General features: G+C 38.9%; 1 long non-coding RNA gene across 1 annotated transcript; it reads right to left on the bottom strand.

The window, feature by feature from the left end:
* Positions 1-3,504: 3,504 nt before the first annotated feature.
* LOC123733404 (uncharacterized) lies at positions 3,505-4,586 on the bottom strand. The gene is made up of 3 exons (XR_006763767.1): positions 4,532-4,586; positions 3,917-4,033; positions 3,505-3,569 (listed from the first exon to the last, which is right to left on the bottom strand). It is a non-coding gene; the product is annotated as an uncharacterized lncRNA (long non-coding RNA).
* Positions 4,587-14,142: the final 9,556 nt, after the last annotated feature.

Below are 14,142 nucleotides of genomic sequence, written 5' to 3'. Positions count from 1 at the left end.
AATCGCGCCACAGGATGGCAGTGGCTGTTACGTAGGTGGGACGAATTCGTCCCGCCGGTCCCATAGAGGTTAACAGTAACACAGCTATGTATGAAAATACCCTAAAATAAAAGGTGACATTCTGTACTGTCACCTAATATGAAACATTCTATCTCAAATCCAAAATGCTGGATCATAGCACCACATTTAAAACTGTAAGCTTCACTGTCAGAACACATATGGTGTGGACTATGTGTGCCTGGTAAACACATGTGGATCTGGTGAACAGTTATCACTTGTTGACCAACTACAGGAATACTGACCTCAGCGTCTCCAGTTTACAGTGTGGATCCTCCAGTCCAGCAGAGAGCAGCTTCACTCCTGAATCCTTCAGGTCATTGTTACTCAGGTCCAGCTCTCTCAGGTGTGAGGGGTTTGACTTCAGAGCTGAGACCAGAGAAGCACAGCCTTTCTTTGTGACTCCACAGCCTGACAGCCTGCAACGAGATCATCATGACTTCACAAACACACTGTTAATTTAACACCAGTAGTATAGAAGGACAACGGTAGATGCATTTGGTTCATATTCCCAAACAACACATAGATTCATCTTCCATCAATGCATTTATTCAATATGTTTTTCAATATACATATTATAATACATATTTTTCTCTAAACATAATATTTCTTCCTGATGAATACTTCTTATATGTCATTTTATTTACTCACAGAGCAGCTCTGGAGGCTTTGACCACTGGCAGCAGCCTCAGAAGAGTTTCCTCTGATCTGGAGAATTTCTTCAGGTCAAACACATCCAGCTCCTTTTCTGAAGTCAGCAATACAAAGGCCAGAGCTGACCACTGTGCAGGTGACAGGTTGGGTTCTGAGAGACTTCCTGATCTCAGGTAGCTTTGGATCTCCTCCACTAGAGAATGGTCATTCAGTTCATTCAGACAGTGGAACATATTGATGCTCCTCTCTGGAGAAGGATTCTCCCTGATCTTCTTCTTGATGTACTTGACTGTTTCTTCATGGCTCTGTGAGCTGCTTCTTGTCTTTGTCAGTAGACCTCGTAAGTGCTTCTGATTGGATTCCAGTGAGAGGCCCAGAAGGAAGCGGAGGAACAGGTCCAGGTTTCCTGTCTCACTTTGTAAGGCTTTATCCAGGGCACTCTTGTAGACAGTAACTTCAGTAACTTCAGGCTTGTCTCTGAACAGCGAGAAAACGTATCTGAACATTGATTGAGGTTCATCCATTAGATTCTCATTGTTGTTGATGAATGAGAGGAACACATATACAGCAGCCAGAAACTCCTGAATGCTCAGATGAACAAAGCAGTACACCTTGTTCTGGTACAGCCCACATTCCTCTTTAAAGAGCTGTGTGCACAATCCTGAGTACACTGAGGCTTCATTGACATCAATGCCAGCCTCTTTCAGGTCTTTTTCATAGAAAATCAGATTGCCCTTCACTAGCTGTTGAAAAGCCAGTTTTCCCAGTGACAGAATGCTCTCTTTATTCCAGTGTGGATCTGTCTCTTCTTTCCCAAGATACTTTTCATTCTTCTGTTTGGTATGAAACACCACAAGGTGTGTGTACATCTCAGTCAGAGTCTTGGGCATCTCTTCTCTCTTATGTTCCAGCATGTGTTCGAGGACTGTTGCAGAAATCCAACAGAAGACTGGAATGTGGCACATGATGTGGAGGCTCCTTGATGTCTTTATGTGTGAGATGATTCTGCTGGCCAGGTCCTCATCACTGAATCTCTTCCTGAAGTACTCCTCCTTCTGTGGGTCATTGAACCCTCGTACCTCTGTCACCTGGTCAACACACCCTGAAGGGATCTTATTGGCTGCTGCAGGTCGGGTCGTTATCCAGAGGAGAGCAGAGGGAAGCAGATTTCCCTTGATGAGATTTGTCAGCAGAACATCCACTGAGGTTGACTCTGTGACGTCACAACAGATCTTGTTCTTCTGGAAGTCTAGGGGCAGTCGGCACTCATCCAGACCATCAAAGACGAACAGAACTTTGTACTTGTCGTAGTTGGAGATTCTTGATTGTTTTGTTTCCATTGAGAAGTGATTGAGAAGTTCAATCAAAGTGTTTTTGTCCCCTTTCATCAAATTCAGCTCCCGAAAAGGGAATGAAAATACAAATTGGACATCCTGATTTGCTTTTCCTTCAGCCCAGTCCAGAATGAACTTCTGCACAGAGACTGTTTTTCCAATGCCAGCGACTCCCTTTGTCAGCACAGTTCTGATACGTTTGTCTTGTCCAGTTAAGGGTTTGAAGATGTCGTTACATTTGATTGCAGTCTCTGGTCTTGCTTGTTTCCTGGTTGTTGTCTCAATCTGTCTCAGCTCATGTTCATTATTGACCTGTCCTGTTCCTCCCTCTGTGATGTAGAGCTCTGTGTAGATCTTATTGAGAAGTGTTGGGTTTCCTTGTTTAGCGATCCCCTCAAATACACATTGAAACTTCTTCTTTAGATTAGATTTGAGTTCACGTTGGCAAATCACAGCAAGCTCATCTGAATGAAGAAATAGCACAGAGGATATTAATATTACGTCTGTTTTAATGCCTACAGTATTGTAGGACTGTTATAACATTTTAAATTATAATCATTTATTCTCTTAAACCAGAAGATAATCGGCCTATACTATAATATAATATAATATATAATGTTATAATATAGGAAAGTTATATTAGGAAAAATATAACTTTGTATTCTGAATATTTTCCTTGGTGCCCCGATCTCCTAGTTAATTACAGTTAAAAGATTAATCAGTTTAATCGCGTGATAATAATTACAGGGAGTTATTTTGATAAACATGTCTTCAAGTTAATGGTGCCCAAAGACACGACAGTATACATGTGTAAATGTTTTCATAATGCATTACAGACTGGTGTGACTGATTATATTATTATTGGTATTATTGGTGGTATTATTAATGTTGTCTCTCTCTGTCTCTCTCTCTCTCTAAATTAATCAACACAACACATCCCTTCTGCTACTTGATGAGGTCACTAGGTGTTGTGTTAAGGCTGCTACAATATCACTGAGTTACACAGCTACTTTAGCTGTACTTTAGCTACAGCTTTTAAATGTTATAAAACTGCATTCAACATGAGGCAGACAGATCTTACATTTCTCCAGTGTGTCAGCAAGCTCCTTCTGGTTCATTTTCCTCAGGACGTGCAGTGTGATCTTCAGAGCCCCCTCTCTGGCACTGCTCTCCTGCTTCTCATCTTCAGCATCCACCACTTCCTTATCCAGCTTCTGACTCTCAAAGCCTTCTGGGAGTTCTGGACTAAGAATCCTCTTGAACATCTTCAGCTCGTTCTTCACAAATGTCATCATTTTCTCTTCAAGCAACTAAAATAAATAAAGTAAATAAGTTAATCAAGAGAAGAAATGCTTTCTCATTAACACATTAATGAATGATTGACAGATCAACTTTACTTGAGATAAACAAAAACAAATGTACATAACAGGACCACATACACTGAATATAGAGTCCAGGTCTGTTTGATGACTCTGGGAAGACTGACCACTGAGAATCTCTGACTCTGATCTCTCCTGTTGGTTTCTGTGGACAAAACATGAGATTACATCTCCTCATCCAGGGAGTACACACACACACACACACACACACACACACACACACACACACACACACACACACACACACACACACACACACACACACACACACACACACACACACACACACACACACACACACACACACACACACACACACACAGGGAGGGAATATTGTGTTTGTTTAATATTGTTTTAGGACTATGAAAATGGACTAAAATATTAGCCTATGGATTATGAAAACAACCAAAAGAAATGTGAAAATGGGAGAGGAGAAATGACTAGAGACAGTGTTGTTTAACTCACTGACCATGACCCATGAGTTCTTCTTACCTTTGTTCAGTAGAAAAGTCTCCCTCTCTAAACAGTATAGGTAGACCCATAGACTTGTCACTCTTCATGGACACACAGCTGGGAACAGGGGAGGCTGGTCTCTCCTGCTTGATTGGTCTTCAACACAACAGAGACAAACATTACATCTCTCTTCTACTCTGAGCTCAGATGGGGAAACAAGTGTTTCATTCCAAAACGCTAAATATCCATTTTCAGAAATGTTGCGAAATGTAATTTTATTCTTTAAAGAAATTATTAAACCACTACAAGGCTTTATAAAGGCTTTTAACGTTTGTAATTTCCACTTCAAAATGTCAGACTTTATTTGATGGAAAAAAATGGATCAACCACTATAAAAAATGTCCCTCAATTTACAATCCACACGAACAAACACATTTGCTGCTGTTTTCCTGCTGTGAGAAACTGGGTCAAATTAAGAGATGGCATCTGTAAGTGCATTCATCTAAAGATATCTAGGTGAGACAACCACATATCCCAGTCAAATATACAGGATACCAACATTCCATTCCTGTTAAACAATGGATATACAGCATTTAGCAACAAAACACATTTTCACACACACATCTAAAATCTAGAACAAAATAGTCAGCTCACCTCTTAGCTTTGGTATCATGTCCCCCAGAGACACTCATTTTAGAGGCAGGGCCCCCTCCTCTCTCTCCCCAGAGACACTCATTTTAGAGGCAGGGTCCCCCTCCTCTCTCTCCCCAGAGAGACTCATTTTAGAGGCAGGACCCCCCCTCCTCTCTCTCCCCAGAGACACTCATTTTAGAGGCAGGGTCCCCCTCCTCTCTCTCCCCAGAGAGACTCATTTTAGAGGCAGGACCCCCCCTCCTCTCTCTCCCCAGAGAGACTCATTTTAGAGGCAGGGCCCCCCTCCTTTCTCTCCCCAGAGACACTCATTTTAGAGCAGTGACCCCTAAACAGAGATCCAACATGTTGGTTGTGGTTAACACAGTGACAACTAATTATTGAATGTAAATTGTTCTCATTTATTCATTCTCTTAGAAATAAAACATTTCCTAACAGACATATCCAAACAGTCAGGTGATTTAATGCATCACGTGAACATGTAATCCTGACTGATATTTGCCACCTCATCTCCATGTTTAGTGTCAATAATAATAATAATAATAATAATAACAATAATAATAATAATAATAATAATAATAATAATAATAACAATAATAATAACAATAATCATAATAATAATAATAATAACAATAATAATAATAATAATAATAATAATAACAATAATAATAATAACAATAATAATAACAATAATAATAATAATAATAATAATAATAACAATAATAATAATAATAACAATAATAATAATAATAATAACAATAATAATAATAATAATAATAATAATAACAATAATAATAATAATAACAATAATAATAATAATAATAATAATAATCATAATAATAACAATAATAACAATAACAATAACAATAATAATAATAATAACAATAATAACAATAATAACAATAATAACAATAATAATAATAATAATAATAACAATAATAATAGTAATAATAATACTAATAATAATAACAATAATAATAATAATAATAATAATAATAATAATAATAATAATAACAATAATAATAATAATAATAATAATAATAATAATAACAATAATATAATGTGTCACTCTTCGTTAAGGCAGGGGTTCCCAGATGTGCTTGGTGACCCACCAACGGAGGTGTTTTTGAGTTGGGTTGAACGGTGAAAACCAAACCATCTGACATGGATAATCCTGTGTTCTGATGCTCTAACATTATAACAACATCAGTGGGGGCCTAATTGTCTAGCTTTTATTCAGCTGATTGAAAATTATCAAAGATTATATGCTATAATTGAAAAAGTCCATTATCTTTTCTACATACTTTCTATTTGGTTTTAGTCGTTTAATAAGTTAATACTGAAAACATTTGTTTTTGGCAATGTCATCCCTCGACCCACCTGTACCCCTGCCGTGATCCACAAGTGGTCCTGACAGAGTTCACATAGGCTACCAGTAGCAGGACTCATCACCTTCAAATCAGTTTCATTCTAAATAACTGAGCATGTAGCAATATTATCTAAACATTTCCTACAGAGACCATCAGGTCATCATCAATATAAAGGATATTATCTAAACATTTCCTACAGAGACCATCAGGTCATCATCAATATAAAGGATATTATCTAAACATTTCCTACAGAGACCATCAGGTCATCATCAATATAAAGGATATTATCTAAACATTTCCTACAGAGACCATCAGGTCATCATCAATATAAAGGATATTATCTAAACATTTCCTACAGAGACCATCAGGTCATCATCAATATAAAGGATATTATCTAAACATTTCCTACAGAGACCATCAGGTCATCATCAATATAAAGGATATTATCTAAACATTACCTACAGAGACCATCAGGTCATCATCAATATAAAGGATATTATCTAAACATTTCCTACAGAGACCATCAGGTCATCATCAATATAAAGGATATTATCTAAACATTTCCTACAGAGACCATCAGGTCATCATCAATATAAAGGATATTATCTAAACATTTCCTACAGAGACCATCAGGTCATCATCAATATAAAGGATATTATCTAAACATTTCCTACAGAGACCATCAGGTCATCATCAATATAAAGGATATTATCTAAACATTTCCTACAGAGACCATCAGGTCATCATCAATATAAAGGATATTATCTAAACATTTCCTACGGAGACCATCAGGTCATCATCAATATAAAGGATATTATCTAAACATTTCCTACAGAGACCATCAGGTCATCATCAATATAAAGGATATTATCTAAACATTTCCTACAGAGACCATCAGGTCATCATCAATATAAAGGATATTATCTAAACATTTCCTACAGAGACCATCAGGTCGTTCAGCAATATAAAGGATATTATCTAGACATTTCCTACAGAGACCATCAGGTCATCATCAATATAAAGGATATTATCTAAACATTTCCTACAGAGACCATCAGGTCATCATCAATATAAAGGATATTATCTAAACATTTCCTACAGAGACCATCAAGTCATCATCAATATAAAGGATATTATCTAAACATTTCCTACAGAGACCATCAGGTCATCATCAATATAAAGGATATTTAAAAACATTTCCTACAGAGACCATCAGGTCATCATCAATATAAAGGATATTTAAAAACATTTCCTACAGAGACCATCAGGTCGTTCAGCAATATAAAGGATCATATCTCAAGCCTACTCTGTCTATTGAATGTTTATATAAAGCATATTTAAAAACATAATAATGATTAGCCTAGACTTACCAGAGTCTGTCTGTCTTTCCTTCAAATCAACACAACACAGGAAATCAAATATTTTCTGACGCTCTTGCAGAGGAAGTAGTCTATATTACAAACTTCAAAATCCTTTTTATATTAATCTCAAATACACTACAATTTTTAAATTCCCTACATGGCAGGAAAGTTCTCATGCAAAAGGTTATACAATTCAGATCCTGTACAGAGTTTGTCTTTGGTTTCGGGAAGGCTGAAAGATAACATTGAAATCCCCCCAAGTATTGCAAACAGGATGTTAACTTAGTCACAAGGTTGCGCCAACTACAGTAGTGTTGCAAAATCCTTTACACCCCACTCTTCCCCATCAGTCTTAAGAACAAAACATGTGGTTTAATGTAGATACATTTAGATACAACAGAAACAATATGTAGTATTCTCAACTTCTCTTTTAACAGAACAGAGACATTTCAGAGGAAAGGCTGGTGGGAAGTGTTATAGGAGGACGGGTTCATTTTTATGGCTGAAATGGAATAAATAAATGAATTCCATTTATTCCATTCCAGTCTTTACACTGAGCCTGTCCTCATATTGCTCCTCCACCAGCCTCCTCTGGTTTGTATGTGAAAGTATGCAGGTATTCAAGTTGTTGTGGAGGCAAATTATATTTAAACAAAATACTTTTAAAAGGTATAATGCAGCCGTAAAAATAAAATAAAATCAGATGTGAAAATTGTGCATTTCTAAGTTTTGTAGAAAAAATATGAAGTTAAAAAGTTCTACCTGATGACATCATCAAAAGTTGAATCATTTTAAAAGCAGTGATTTTTCAAACACAATTAGATTGTCAGTGGTGTGGGGAGCAATAAAATGCCCTCTACTGGGCTAGAAACTCATTGCAGGTTTTGAAAATCACAGTTTTTAAAGAGTTTTCTTCTCATTTTTTTTTAACTACAGATCATAGAAATGTGAAAAGTGCTGTTTTCAGAAATATAGATACTGTTTTGGTGCTGGAGAGGATGAATATGAGGTTGAAAAGTGCAGGACTTGCCTTTTAACACTAGAATCAGTCCTGCTCCCTGACTTTTAACACTAGAATCAGTCCTGCTCCCTGACTTTTAACACTAGAATCAGACCTGCTCCCTGACTTTTAACACTAGAATCAGTCCTGCTCCTCCTAAATGTTTGTATTTTACACTGCTCATTTGTGTGAATTTTGAAATCAAGAAGAGAAAAGATCCTTTTGACCAGTTTATTTCCCACCTACTACCTGCCCACCAAGACAATGTGCTGTTGGACCTTGGTACCCAGCCAGCCACTAATGAGTCTCCCTTTCCTCACTGAATAAATGGGCCGTAATTGTGCACCTTATATGATAATATACGTTTTTACCTTTATTTAACTAGGCAAATCAGTTTTTGAACAAATTCTTATTTTCAATGACGGCCTAGGAACAGTGGGTTAACTGCCTTGTTCAGGGGCAGAACGACAGATTTTTACCTTCTCAGCTCAGGGATTCGATCCAGCAACCTTTCAAGTACTGGCTCAACACTTTAACCACTAGGCTGCCTGCCGCCTCTACACTCTAACCACTAGGCTACCTACCACCTCTACACTCTAACCACTAGACTACCTGCCGCCTCTACACTCTAACCACTAGGCTACCTGCCGCCTCTACACTCTAACCACTAGACTATCTGCCGCCTCTACACTCTAACCACTAGGCTACCTGCCGCCTCTACACTCTAACCACTAGGCTACCTGCCGCCTCAACACTCTAACCACTAGGCTACCTGCCGCCTCTACACTCTAACCACTAGGCTACCTGCCGCCTCTACACTCTAACCACTAGGCTACCTGCTGCCCCTACACTCTAACCACTAGGCTACCTGCCGCCCTCCACTCTAACCACTAGGCTACCTGCCGCCCCTCCACTCTAACCACTAGGCTACCTGCCGCCCTCCACTCTAACCACTAGGCTCCCTGCCCCCCCCTCCACTCTAACCACTAGGCTCCCTGCCCCCCCCTCCACTCTAACCACTAGGCTACCTGCCGCCTCACACTCTAACCACTAGGCTACCTGCCGCCTCTACACTCTAACCACTAGGCTACCTGCCGCCTCTACACTCTAACCACTAGGCTACCTGCCGCCCCTCCACTCTAACCACTAGACTACCTGTCGTCCCCAAATGAGGCCTAACTGAATGATAAGAAGGATGAAGGGGTTGATGTAATGTAGAAAGACAAAAGTGTAATGATGAGTTTGTGTTCTGCCTATTTATCAGCAGCAAATCATTTGACCACACCCCCTTGTGGGTTAATAATATTCTCTTTTATGTTTTACTTTCCACAAATAAACTGTTGTGGGTCTGTTTTATTGACTGGAACTCGAACACTAATCACATGTATTGTAAGGAAATGAACACATGCTATGAGTTACAGTAGGCCTTTAGAGTGATGTAAAACATGTCCTGGACTCTGTCCAAGTTGATGAGCGGGAAACAAACAATAGCAGTCAACCTTCACAGCCGGCCCATCGACACTACTCCTAAACTATACCAAAACTAATTTCACACATGATAAGAGTTATCCTGATCAGCTGGCCCATCGACACTACTCCTAAACTGTACCAAAACTAATTTCACACATGATAAGAGTTATCCTGATCATTTGGCCCATCGACACTACTCCTAAACTATACCAAAACTAATTTCACACATGATAAGAGTTATCCTGATCAGCTGGCCCATCGACACTACTCCTAAACTATACCAAAACTAATTTCACACATGATAAGAGTTATCCTGATCAGCTGGCCCATCGACACTACTCCTAAACTATACCAAAACTAATTTCACACATCAAAATAGTTATCCTGTAGACAAGGTTACGTTTACAATAATCTGATGAGTGACAATATTAGGCCTATCAGTTGTCATATTGAACATGAAGAGATGTGAGCATCTTGTAATTGACAGATGCAGTGAAAGGAGCATCTCTTTATCAAATCCTCCTTCAGAGTCACATGCAGGTAACACATTGTGATTTCTATATAGTACTGTATCTGAAAGAGCATATTCTGCAGGTTAAACATTGTGATTTCTATATAATACTGTATCTGAAAGAGCAGATTCTGCAGGTAAAACATTGTGATTTCTATATAATACTGTATCTGAGAGAGCAGATTCTGCAGGTTAAACATTGTGATTTCTATATAGTACTGTATCTGAAAGAGCAGATTCTGCAGGTTAAACATTGTGATTTCTATATAATACTGTATCTGAAAGAGCAGATTCTGCAGGTTAAACATTGTGATTTCTATATAGTACTGTATCAGAGAGCAGATTCTGCAGGTTAAACATTGTGTTTCTATATAGTACTGTATCTGAAAGAGCATATTCTGCAGTTTCCTTGACACTTACCTTTATCAAATAACTCTCAACATTCAAGAGGTGCAGCTTTATTTCCAAAGTTCAATTTTTCTTCAACAATATCCGTGTTGTCCATGTTTTAATCACATGACCACTCCAGCAGCAGCATTGATCTGGCAACTAAGCAAAAACTATTAACATAATCAAATTAAAATCTGCTATTCTGTCGTCAATGGATGAACGGCCAATAGAAACCAGATAGAAACTGATCGTGGTGCATGTGACTTCAGTTCTGGTTAGCCACAGATGTCCAAACCAACTTGCTCAAGGTCTTTCCATGTCTGGGGAAAGATGAAACCAGGCCAGCGGGTGACTGTCTGAGACTGTCTGAGACTGTGGTTTTGAGTCACGTGGAGCCTTACATGGGCAAATGCAGAAATGTGACTGTGGACAGCTTCTTCACATCAGTTTCCCTGTCAGACAAGTCGATTGCAAAGAACACTAGCCTTCTCAGAATAGTGAACAAACAAAGGGGGGAGCTGCCCTCCTCTGCGCAAAACAAAATATCTGCTGAGAGAGGTAAAGCAACACTCACAGTGTGATGGAGAGTGGTAAAGCAACACTCACAGTGTGATGGAGAGAGGTAAAGCAACACTCACAGTGTGATGGAGAGTGGTAAAACAACACTCACGGTGTGATGGAGCGAGGTAATGCAACACTCACAGTGTGATGGAGAGAGGTAAAGCAACACTCACGGTGTGATGGAGAGAGGTAAAGCAACACTCACAGTGTACAGATGTAAAATAAATAAGTGTTTGCTTCCTCAGCACGATGCACCTCACTGTTGCCACCGTCAGTGACCAGAAGAAGAAACCGGAGACAGTAACAGACTACAATCACACAAAGGTTTAAACAGTATCTCTACCATCTAGCCAGGCCATTACAGTATATACAGTATCTCTACCATCTAGCCAGGCCATTACAGTATATACAGTATCTCTACCATCTAGCCAGGTCATTACAGTATATACAGTATCTCTACCATCTAGCTAGGTCATTACAGTATATACAGTATCTCTACCATCTAGCCAGGCCATTACAGTATATACAGTATCTCTACCATCTAGCCAGGTCATTACAGTATATACAGTATCTCTACCATCTAGCCAGGCCATTACAGTATATACAGTATCTCTACCATCTAGCCAGGCCATTACAGTATATACAGTATCTCTACCATCTAGCCAGGCCATTACAGTATATACAGTATCTCTACCATCTAGCCAGGCCATTACAGTATATACAGTATCTCTACCATCTAGCCAGGCCATTACAGTATATACAGTATCTCTACCATCTAGCCAGGTCATTACAGTATATACAGTATCTCTACCATCTAGCCAGGTCATTACAGTATATACAGTATCTCTACCATCTAGCCAGGTCATTACAGTATATACAGTATCTCTACCATCTAGCCAGGCCATTACAGTATATACAGTATCTCTACCATCTAGCCAGGTCATTACAGTATATACAGTATCTCTACCATCTAGCCAGGTCATTACAGTATATACAGTATCTCTACCATCTAGCCAGGCCATTACAGTATATACAGTATCTCTACCATCTAGCCAGGCCATTACAGTATATACAGTATCTCTACCATCTAGCCAGGTCATTACAGTATATACAGTATCTCTACCATCTAGCCAGGTCATTACAGTATATACAGTATCTCTACCATCTAGCCAGGTCATTACAGTATATACAGTATCTCTACCATCTAGCCAGGTCATTACAGTATATACAGTATCTCTACCATCTAGCCAGGTCATTACAGTATATACAGTATCTCTACCATCTAGCCAGGCCATTACAGTATATACAGTATCTCTACCATCTAGCCAGGTCATTACAGTATATACAGTATCTCTACCATCTAGCCAGGTCATTACAGTATATACAGTATCTCTACCATCTAGCCAGGCCATTACAGTATATACAGTATCTCTACCATCTAGCCAGGTCATTACAGTATATACAGTATCTCTACCATCTAGCCAGGCCATTACAGTATATACAGTATCTCTACCATCTAGCCAGGCCATTACAGTATATACAGTATCTCTACCATCTAGCCAGGCCATTACAGTATATACAGTATCTCTACCATCTAGCCAGGCCATTACAGTATATACAGTATCTCTACCATCTAGCCAGGTCATTACAGTATATACAGTATCTCTACCATCTAGCCAGGCCATTACAGTATATACAGTATCTCTACCATCTAGCCAGGTCATTACAGTATATACAGTATCTCTACCATCTAGCCAGGCCATTACAGTATATACAGTATCTCTACCATCTAGCCAGGCCATTACAGTATATACAGTATCTCTACCATATACAGACACCAACTAGTATCCCCTTTATGATCTAGCCAGGTCATTACAGTATATACAGTATCTCTACCATATACAGACACCAACTAGTATCCCCTTTATGATCTAGCCAGGTCATTACAGTATATACAGTATCTCTACCATCTAGCCAGGCCATTACAGTATATACAGTATCTCTACCATCTAGCCAGGTCATTACAGTATATACAGTATCTCTACCATCTAGCCAGGCCATTACAGTATATACAGTATCTCTACCATCTAGCCAGGTCATTACAGTATATACAGTATCTCTACCATCTAGCCAGGCCATTACAGTATATACAGTATCTCTACCATCTAGCCAGGTCATTACAGTATATACAGTATCTCTACCATCTAGCCAGGTCATTACAGTATATACAGTATCTCTACCATCTAGCCAGGCCATTACAGTATATACAGTATCTCTACCATCTAGCCAGGCCATTACAGTATATACAGTATCTCTACCATCTAGCCAGGTCATTACAGTATATACAGTATCTCTACCATCTAGCCAGGTCATTACAGTATATACAGTATCTCTACCATCTAGCCAGGCCATTACAGTATATACAGTATCTCTACCATCTAGCCAGGCCATTACAGTATATACAGTATCTCTACCATCTAGCCAGGTCATTACAGTATATACAGTATCTCTACCATATACAGACACCAACTAGTATCCCCTTTATGATCTAGCCAGGTCATTAAAGTATATACAGTATCTCTACCATCTAGCCAGGTCATTACAGTATATACAGTATCTCTACCATCTAGCCAGGTCATTACAGTATATACAGTATCTCTACCATCTAGCCAGGCCATTACAGTATATACAGTATCTCTACCATCTAGCCAGGCCATTACAGTATATACAGTATCTCTACCATCTAGCCAGGTCATTACAGTATATACAGTATCTCTACCATCTGCCAGACACCAACTAGTATCCCCTTTATGATATAGCCAGGCCATTACAGTATATACAGTATCTCTACCATCTGCCAGACACCAACTAGTATCCCCTTTATGTTCTAGCCAGGTCATTACAGTATATACAGTATCTCTACCATATACAGACACCAACTAGTATCCCCT

The sequence above is a fragment of the Salmo salar genome, unplaced genomic scaffold (genome assembly GCF_905237065.1).
Source record: "Salmo salar unplaced genomic scaffold, Ssal_v3.1, whole genome shotgun sequence".
Lineage (NCBI taxonomy): Eukaryota > Metazoa > Chordata > Actinopteri > Salmoniformes > Salmonidae > Salmo > Salmo salar.
Note: the sequence above shows the minus strand (reverse complement) of the source record. Positions and strands in the feature narration are given on the sequence as shown.